Source organism: Chelonia mydas, chromosome 11 (assembly GCF_015237465.2).
Source record: "Chelonia mydas isolate rCheMyd1 chromosome 11, rCheMyd1.pri.v2, whole genome shotgun sequence".
In the NCBI taxonomy this organism is placed as follows: Eukaryota; Metazoa; Chordata; order Testudines; family Cheloniidae; genus Chelonia; species Chelonia mydas.
In genome coordinates this window covers 67915101-67925228 of record NC_051251.2, presented here as the reverse complement: position 1 = coordinate 67925228, position 10128 = coordinate 67915101, and positions in this window count along the sequence as shown.

The window sequence follows — 10128 nt, the reverse complement described above, 5'->3', positions numbered from 1 at the left end:
GCTTTAATTGCCTCTTGTGTCTCAGGGCTGCTCTGTCTCTCTCTTGGCTCTGAATGTGGTTTTTCTTCTCCATTGCTCTTGCTTTTATACCAAAAGGCTCTTTCTGGTTAAGAAAAATTACACGAAACCTCATTTTGCTTTAGTCTAGGGCAGAAAAACCCAGCTCTGCTGTCACCCAGCAAAGAGCAGCTAAATGTTTGGAAAGGGAAAGCAAAAGTGAGGCAGGTATTACAGGTGAGCTCGAGTACTGAGGAATTTCCAGGTGAAGAAAACACTGTGACGTCACAAGTGAACTATGCAAGAGTTCCCTGCCTAGAGTAGGTGTGTATGTAGACTTGGCCTTTGCTGAATTGCAAAGCCCTTTGGGGTCCAGCGTAGAGAAGAATCTCAGCCCCTTTTGTTTTTAAAGTTCTCTTCCTTGCAGATATAGCCTCGAAAATGTAAACTGAGCAGGTGGGTTGGAACCTTCTCACCAATCTCCTGCAGATCCTGGTTACTCACAGCAAACCAGGGCTGGCCTTTAACGTCAGACACATCACAGATATGCACTGAGGACTACAGCAAAGGCCGACATGCAGTAATTTCGGGTTGGGTGGGTATTCGTTTATCCATCCCATCTGTTTTACTTTTCACCACAAAAGCCAAGATCATACGGTCTCTGTGGAGGTCTTCTGTACTCTAGCATTACCAGTTAGCTGCAGTAGCATTTATTCCACTCGTGCACAGAGGCCCCAGTCAGGATCAGGGCCTTTGTACACAAAATAAAGGCAGTCCCCTCTATAAGTTTACAGTCTAAATGGAGCCTTGGCACAATGGGATTGTAGAACACACGTGAAGGGGAGAGACAAGGATGGCAGTAATAGGAGCAAAGCTTTGCTTGGATTAACGAAGAGTACATGTTTGATTGTCTCCTTTCCTAGGTGCAGCTCTTTGCAGTACTCCGCTTCCCCCACCTGCCATCCCTAGACCTCACGCTGTTCTCGTACGTGTGTTATGATCTGTTTCCAGCCTTTTGTTCTGATCTTTCTGCTGTAGAAAATGCCTGTATTCTACTGTCGTTTCCTTGCCTCGGTCAAGGCTGATCTCCATTATTCAGACATAGTCTGAGGAATAGAGCCAGACAACTTTTAAAGTAACAGATCTCATGCTCCCTTTCCTCATTTAAATGTGACCCAAACGTGTCTCTGAAATACAAAGCTACACCACATAAAATAAATATATTTTAAATGTTGTTTCCCCTTTGCTTACCTGCCAGTACGTAGAATGGTATGATTTTCAAGTGTTACCCAGGCCCGACTATGATTTTTTTAATTGATACAAAAAGAAAAGGAGTACTAGTGGCACCTTATTGATCCAATTATACCAGTTCAACAAAGCGTGGGTGCCGTTATGTCAGCATAACAGTGCCTGACACCGGAATAGTGATGTCTTTCCCTGAACAGGCAGAGCTATTGGCGGTATAAGACATCGGCATTCCTTTTCACCATACCAGTACACCACAATAGTCACAGGAGTACAACGTACTAGTTGTGAAAAGACTTTGATATCAGGGGCTCGCATCTGAGTAGATCAAAGAGCTCTAGTAACACAGGAAGCAGCTCACTCCTTTCTAGGAAACAGACTCTTGCATGACTACACTCAGGTTTTGGAAGGTAGAAAAACCCTTTGATTCACCTTTAAAGGGCCCTGTCTGCCACTACTTACTCAGACAAAACACCCGTTGACTTCAGTGATATTCAGCCTATGAAAGCACTGCAGACCCGAAGCTAACCAGCTCCATCATGCCTAAGTCTCTGTACACTCTCTCAACTTCCTTTTATTAGCCCTGATTCCTGTTTATCTTTTATGCATTATTCTCTGTCTCTCTCTCTCTCTTCTGAGAGAATAAGTGTTAAGCATAACCAGGTAACTGGCAGGCGTAGTTATCAGTTATGTCAACACAGGTGTTTAAATTCCTGTTGCTACCTGTGCCATTGTGGGATGTGCACGATCTGCACACAAAGTTTCTAATGAATAAAAGGAAACCTGCGTGTGTTTGTGCTGCTTGCCATGTATCAGATCAGGGCTTCTTATTCAGAGTAACAGGAAAATCCACAACTATATGGAAACAATTCTTAGCCCAAATAATTCAAAGATAACTGGGTTCTGTCAGTGGCACCCTTGGAGGTAGCTGACAAAAGAGAAATGTTTCCTGAAGTCTGAAAAGCAGCTTTCTGACACCGACTAAAGTAAACTGCATTGGACACGATTAGCAGACCAAACAATACACTGCATCCAATTCGACTGCATGTATCAACACAGGACTCTGACGTATGCCTTGCTACCATCAGGTTAGGAGCTAATGAAGCAAAAATGAAACTGGTTGAGTTACATCAACATATTGCTTCTGAAGTCCAGCTACGCAGGCAACCTATTCAAGAAGGAGAAATGGATTAATGGTATTCAAGAAGTGAAATGTTCAAAAGAAATTTTCAACCCCTTTGTACGCAGCTATTATTTCACAAGACATTTTAAAGAACTTTTTGGGGGTGTTGTTGAATAATACAGGACTGTTAATTGCCTATTGTGGCTATGATAGCTTTAGAAGCAACCAGCAATAACAGTACCTAGCTCTTATCTAGCACTTTCATCTTTGGATCTCAAAGCGCTAGACAGAGGAGGTCAGTATCGTCTCTATGTTACAGATGGGGAAACTGAGGCAGAGTGAGGGAATTGATGTGGCTAAGGTCACCTAGGAACCCACTGGCGGAGCTGGGAATTAACCCAAACCTCCTGCTTTCTAGTTCAGTTCCCAAGCCAGTAGGTGACACAAAGCAGACGCGTGCAGCTGTATAGCAAAGGAGTGGGGGTGGGAGAAGAACACTTCCATTTTAAGGCCACTATAGAACGCTAATACTTTCCATTAAGGGAAAATTCTGCTCCTCTTATGCAAGTCACATCAAAGTCTAGTTGAATGCGTCAGGCAAACAGGATCTGAACCTAAATCTGGAAAGCATGTTTGCGAGAGAGCCTGTCAAGGTTCCCCCCAACTCTGAACTCTGGGCTACAGTTGTGGGGACCTGAATGAAAGAACCCCTAAGATTATATTTTACCAGCTTAGGTTAAAACTTCCCCCTAGGTACAAATTCCTTTCCTTGTCCTTGGACAGTACTGCTGCCTCCACCAAGTGATTTACACAAAAATTCAGGGAAGGGTCACTTGGAATCCTTATCCCCCCAAAATATCCCCCCAATTCCCTTCACCCCCTTTCCTGGGGAGGCTTGAGACTAACACACCAACCAATTGCCTTAGCAATGGAAGCACAGACCAGACCCTTTGTCTTCAGGAAACTGAAATCAATCAGGTTCCTAAAAGAAGCACTTTATTTATAATGAAAAAGTAAAAGAATCACACGTGCAAAATCAGGATGGAAGGTAAGTTTACAGGGTGATAAAAAGATTTAAAACACAGAGGATTCCCCCTAACTTCCACTGATTTCAATGGATGGTAGGAGCCTAAATATCTTTGGGGATCCGGGCCCACATTTTAAAGGGGTTTCAACTGGGCCTCCAACTTAGTGAATGTAAAAGAGCCCCTGCAGAATACGTATGCTCCAAATATCCTTTTTAATTAAGAGCAGTGAAATGTTAACACCATGTAACCTAGCTATTGATTTATAATATAGGGAGACCATTGGCTCATTCTGTGTCCCAATTTCATTACATACTTAATACACTAGCTAACACAAAGAATAACTGTTTGACACAGCGATACAGGTGATTATTATAAATGCAATTGTAACTCAGATTGCTCTGGAGTGGTTAACACTGAGCTAAAATATTAGCAAGGGCCTAAGGCAATTATGAATCAATACTGGGTCCCAAAAGGGGAAAATTCTGTTCGCAAATCCATACAGTAATCATCACCATGTTAAGCTGCATTCTGAAGATACAGTAATTCTGTGAGGAAAGAGAGGGAGGCAGATTCACTGGTACACACCAGCTGCTCAGGCAGCTCACGGCATCAGTAACCCCGGTTAAACTGGCTGGGGAAGTAAGCCGAGTTCCTGGCTGCTTTGAGTCACTGGAGTGGACCCAAGCAGCTAGAAAGTACCAGTGGATCTGACCCAGTTTAATTTATTGATGTGGGCCCAGCTCCTTAAAGGTATTCAGGCTCAAACTCCATTGGGAGTTAGGCACCTAAATACCTTTGAGGAGCTGAGCTATGGATACTTTTGTTTCACCCACTAGCCGTATTTTACCTTACATGAACCAAATCTAGTGTAAGCGGGGGAATGGTCCCGCTCTTGTGGGGAACTTTCCTGGCTTCTGCACGACCCCGGTGAAGTGGACTAGCGAAAGGATCTGAGTCCTCGCTTCCACTTCCTTTACCCAGTGGCCTCCCTGCCCTTGAGGACTCCCCTTCCACTCTCCTGTCTGGCAGAGTCCTCGTAACCCCAACAAGGCCGGGCCCAGGATTCCTGGGGGGCTCGACCCCCAACCCTGCTGTGGTCACCTAGGACAGGGGCTAGGGTGTCCCCACTCCGGGGTACTCTCTCTGCCCTGGGCACTTCTCTGACCCACTGACCATTACATACAAGTTAAAGCAAATGCAAGTTATTTAATCAACAATTAATTTTAATAAAATGAGGGGAAATGGGAAAGGTTAAAGGAAACACATCACCCCTCTCTGTGGCAGGGAACATCACAAACAGCGTCTCTGGAACGTCAGGGCAGTTCACAGTCTGTTCCTTGTAAGCCCCAGGCCTCCTGCTCAGGCCCTGGCCGTGCTGCAGGGATGCTGTGGGTTGGACACTCGCTCTGGTGGTGGCCACACGCTCTCAGGCTCTAAGTGGTAGGACCCTTCTTCCCAGTGTCGCCCCCGCCCTGTCGGGGTTACGATCCAAGCCTGGCCTGCAGAGCCTCTTGGCTGAGGCGTCTCCCTGTGCTGAGCCCGCTGCCCAGGGTTCCCCTCGCTCTCCCCAGCTGCTCACCACACCCAGCTCCAGGCTGCTCCCGCCCCAGCTGCACCACTCGGTCTCTGCACTGCTGCTGGTCTGCCTCCAGCTCCCTGGGCTGCTTCTTTGGCCCCTCTGCCTCTGGTTGCTGCAGCTCTGCTCCCAAGACAGGTCTGCTCTGCAGGCTGCTTCTGTGACTCTGCTCCCAGCACTGACCTGCTCCCTGGGCTGCTTTTCTGGTCCCTCTGGCTCTGGTTGCTGCAGCTCTCCTCCCAGGGCAAGTCTGCTCTCTCTGCACTGTGCCTCTGGCTTTGGGGCTGCAGCTCTGCTCCCAGGACAGGGTCTGCTCTCTCTGGGCTGCTTTTCTGGTCCCTCTGGATCTGGCCCAGTTCTGCTCCCCAGCTCAGCTCGGGCCCCTGCTTTCTCCTTAGCTCGGCCCCACTCTGTCTGACCCAGGCAATTCCAGCTCACAGGGAGGATGGGACCGCCCTGGCCTCCTGACTCCCTGATTAGACTGCTCGCTCTGTCATTCAGGCTGACCTGGAGCATGGGCCTCTCCCCATTGTTCCTGGGGGCTGTCAGTCTCAGGGTCCTGATTCCCCATCGACCCTTCCCCCTTTTAGTACTGGGAGCTAGCAACTAAAACACCCCCACTGAATATTAGTAAGGGGGCAACAGTCCCCTTATACTAGGATGGATAATTGCTATGGCTGGCAGGAAGGGCTACATTAATAGTAGGTGACACAAATGTTTTTTGGCTTTAAGATATCTGAAAAGTGCTAACGCTGCCTTAGCCAATGCAATGAGTGGAACTGATTCTGGAGTGGTGCTTTTTACACATTCCCACTTTCCCTTCAAAAGGGATACAGTGAAGGCACTTTTCACAGTGTTGCAACCCCAGGTGTTTATAAATTGTGAGTCAAGCCTTGGAAAATCACCCGATTGTCTTAAAAATCGTGAGATTAAATGTTGGATTCTTTGTAGTTGCCTTGAAGAATTGGAGCATTTGGGATGAACATTTTCATGCCTTTCTCTGGCGCCATGAGGGCTCGGAACTTACTTTAAACCATTCAAAGCTGAGATTCTCCGGTAGTAACTTTATTCCAGCAGCTGGGGCTCGAACAAAAACACCGTCTGCTGCAAGACTCCCGAGAAAGTCCTGAGAGTTAGCAATAGTGTTTTTGTGGTTCTAAAAATCACCTCTCCATTCACCATACGCTTTTTTGAAGGCAAACTCTTAACATTTTGTCTGACAAATGTTTCACTGCACTGTGTATCCACATGCTTTTGCTGCTGTCTGATGGATCAATATCAATTTTTCTTTCATTGAAAAAAACAAACATGTTGGAATATGTATTCAGGGAAGGAGCACTCAAAAAACCCCCTGCCCGTTGGCTTTGCAAAGAGAGGAGAAAAACGGGCTGTGCTAATGTGATAGCTGCCATCTTGTCCAACACACCCGGGATTGAACCAAGCCCCCCCAGAGACAAAAGCACGAGCTGTTAGAGTTTTAGCGGAAAAGTCATGCATCCTTAGCTGCAGCTGTAACAGACCCATGTCCTCTGGATCGGGGACGTGTATCACACAATCACCATTGGCTTACGTCAGCTCTGTGCCAACCAACACTGATGTTTTGCTCTGGGAGCTGATTCTCAGTTCCATTCCAGCTGCTTTACCTACTTTGGCAGCACAAAGCTTGCTGCAAAGCTGTCATAGCTGCTAACCTGGAATTTCCCTAGCAGCTTTGGAGGGGGTGCAGATGCGGTAGTGGCTCTGAGCCTCTCTCCTACTCGTTTTGGCCCCTGGTATAGGAAGTATGGCTAGGAGAGAAGAGGCTTTGGAACAGGGCTCATGGGTCTTTGGGAGTTTTTTTGGAGGGGGGGTGTGGGAGGAGCTACTGACAAGGTTACTTAGTGATGTCATTATAAGAAGAAACGTCCACCAGAAGAAAACAGTAAAAGCCCTTAATTGTTTGCAATGATCTAACACATTGTGGAACAGATCCTGATTTTGCTTCTACCGATGTAAATGAGATCACGATCCATCCCAGTTTCTGTGTGATTACAGTAGAGAAGAAGTATAGGACTCTCAGATACTGCTGCTTCCACAGACGTAGGGTGAGTTCACTGAGCTGTAAGAATAGAGAGTATCTTTGGCTGGTTCTGGTGCAGTTAAAGTCTTCGTGAGCCCCAGGCTGCTCAGAGCCTTAGCACAGCCCAGCAGGTTTGTTAGGCTTCTCTAAAGACTCTGGGCCAAATCTAGACCTGAGTTCAAATTCTACTCAGTGGTTTGAGCATTGGCCTACTAAACCCAGGGTTGTGAGCTCAATCCTTGAGGGGGCCATTTAGGGATCTGGGGCAAAAATTGGGGATTGGTCCTGCTTTGAGCAGGGGGTTGGACTAGATGACCTCCTGAGGTCCCTTCCAACCCTGATATTCTAGGATTCATAAATTATGCTCATCTACTCAGGGACAGAAGCTATATCATATCATATGACTTATGGCCTGCTGGGTGACCTTGGGCAAGTCACTTTACTGCTCTGTGCCTCAGTTTCCCCATCTGTAAAAAGTGGATAATGATAGTGCTGTCCTTTGTAAAGCATGTTAAGCTTTACTGATGAAAAACACTATAGAACAGTTAGGTATTATTATTAAGAAGCCACTCAGTTTTAGGTTGCATGGCTCAAACATAATGTTTTGTTGACTAACAAGCCATAGGGTGAACAAAATGATGTTGAATGTTTTCCAGTCGCAACGTTCTCAAGTGTGTTTGTTATTGGTTTGCAGGAATTTTGCGAACAGAAATAGAGGCAAAATTCCCTGGCTGTGAACTAATCACTCAGCTGTAATAGTCAAGAGAAAAAAATCACATTTGTAAACATTGGCTGCTAAAGACTCTGGATGGGGTTTTCACTCCAAAGACCAAAGGAATGTGTTCAGATGCTTTTGATTTCCTCCAACCAGGAGACAGAGGGGGCAGGCTTGTGAGCTACCTACCAATGACCCAGTTCCATAATTCTCCGAATCGTGGTCCCTTTACCACATGCATAGTAGTACTAGGCCTAGAATGCACGGTATTGGATATGGCTCAGCATAAATTCTTGTAGCAGAAGGGATGTAAGCCATGTCCCTCTCCCATCCCCCTCAACTTAGCTTCTCATAAGCCAAGATGGCCACCATTTTCAAGCTCCACATTCCCTTCCAGGCTCCAGAACCTGCCTCTGTGACCCCGCACCCACCGGCTCCACCCCCACACTGCCCCCGGGGCCCCACACCACTGCCTCTGTGACCCCCCCTGGCTCCACCCCCACACAGCCCCCAAGGCCCTACACCCCCTGCCTCTGTGACACTCTCACTTCCAACTCCCTTCCCCCCAGGGACCCACTTCCTTTCTTCAACCCCCATACTGCCCCCCAGGGCCTCACACAGCCTGCCACTGTGATTACCCCCTCCGCCAGCTCTCACAGATCCTTCACCAGGTTGCCATTTATCACCCCTAAGGAAAAGTGCATCAACCAATTCCTTATGTGAAGTCTCCCCATCTGTTCCCTGCTGGCCTGTAGGCTGTTTATGTTCAGCGAATAGCTCGCCCCAGCCAGGGGACCAGGGCCTCTCCCTTCCCTCCTCATCCAGCCCCATGGCAAGGCCATTCTCTGCACCTACCTCCTTTGTCTCCTGGGCTGCTGTTGCCAACTGGGTCTTACTCCTCCCGGCCTGGGAGATGCTGGTACGAATCACCCGTGAAACATGGGACTATCCTGGGAAAAAAGCAGGATGTCTTGCAGTCTTTTCTGAATTTTGTCATATTTGGTGTTATTCTTAAAACCCCAGCTCCTGGAGTCAAGTGATTCTGTGTGACTCTTAGCTTTGATTTAAAATATAAAAGTACATTTCTAGGCCTCATGATTGGGGGAAAAGGCTTATAAATGTGACTCCCCAAAGTCTCAATAACTAGCAGGCAATTACAAAAGAACCCATAATGTATTATTTTAAAAACAATCTCATGACTTTAAAGGCAATCTTGTGATTTGGTGGCAACCTGACTCATGATTTTTGAATTCTTGGGGTTGGCAATACTGTCACTTTAAATCAAATTGGGAATATGTCCTTCAGAGCCAAAATACTTTTTGCTTTTAATTCCAGAACTTCACCCTAGTGGGGGTGATGATACTTCACCAACATTTAAAGAGTCCAGGCTTGATTCTTTGCTTTCCTGAACCATTTATAAATATAGTCATTTGCACATATGCAAAGTGATACAGAATAGGTATAAAAAGTAATCACTGTTGATCTGGTATCATTTTGCAGTAGTGTAAATAACAAATCCAAGTGCAAGGTTGCAATATTGCCCATCCCCAAAGATCCACAAATCATGTCAAACCCTAAATCTCATGCAATTAGACCAACAATCACGAGATTTTTTTAAAAAAGATTCTCCTGTAGTTTTTTGGGTTGGTCTTTTGGATTCCCCTGTCCCCCCAGTGCGTTTGTGAGATAGTGTTGTTAACACTTCCATATTTATTCTGTAAGGTGATTGTGCCCCTCCACTGCCCATCCCGTACCCAGCAAGTAATTCGGCACCCTGTCCCCAACTCAGTCCTCTCTCCACATCAACTCTGCTCGTCCCCCTGTGTCCCCATCATTTCTGCCCCTCCTTCCTTCACCGCAGCTCCTCCTGAAGCTGCTGTGTCTCTTCCCCGGCCCTCTGCCAGGGATGGGTGTTGCAGGGAGTGGAGGAGGGAGTGGAGCCTCTCTGAGCTCCTCTCTCCTCCACTCCTGTGACAGTGATGTTGGCACCTAAGGGGCAGAGACCTCTGACTGTTTCCTGCAGCAGCCTTGATTGGCTGCTCTTCCCCACGACCGGAGACAGTGGGAAAGACAGCCAATCAGAAGCCAGGCTGCAATTCCCAAGAGGGTTGGAGATTCTCACATCATCACCAGACAGACTCCAGCCCCGGCTAAAATCCTGCAACCTGTGAAAAAGTCACGAGCGGTGACAGCACTGGGGCAGCGGAGAATCAGGCTTTTTATATAGTGCATATAATAATATTAATAATACGCAGCTCTTATAGAGTGTTTTTACGGGTAGGTCTCAAAGCACTTTACCAAGGAATTCGGTATCCGTATTCCCATTTTACAGATGGTACAGAGCAGAGACGTGACTTGCCCAACGTCATCCACCACTCCAGCAGG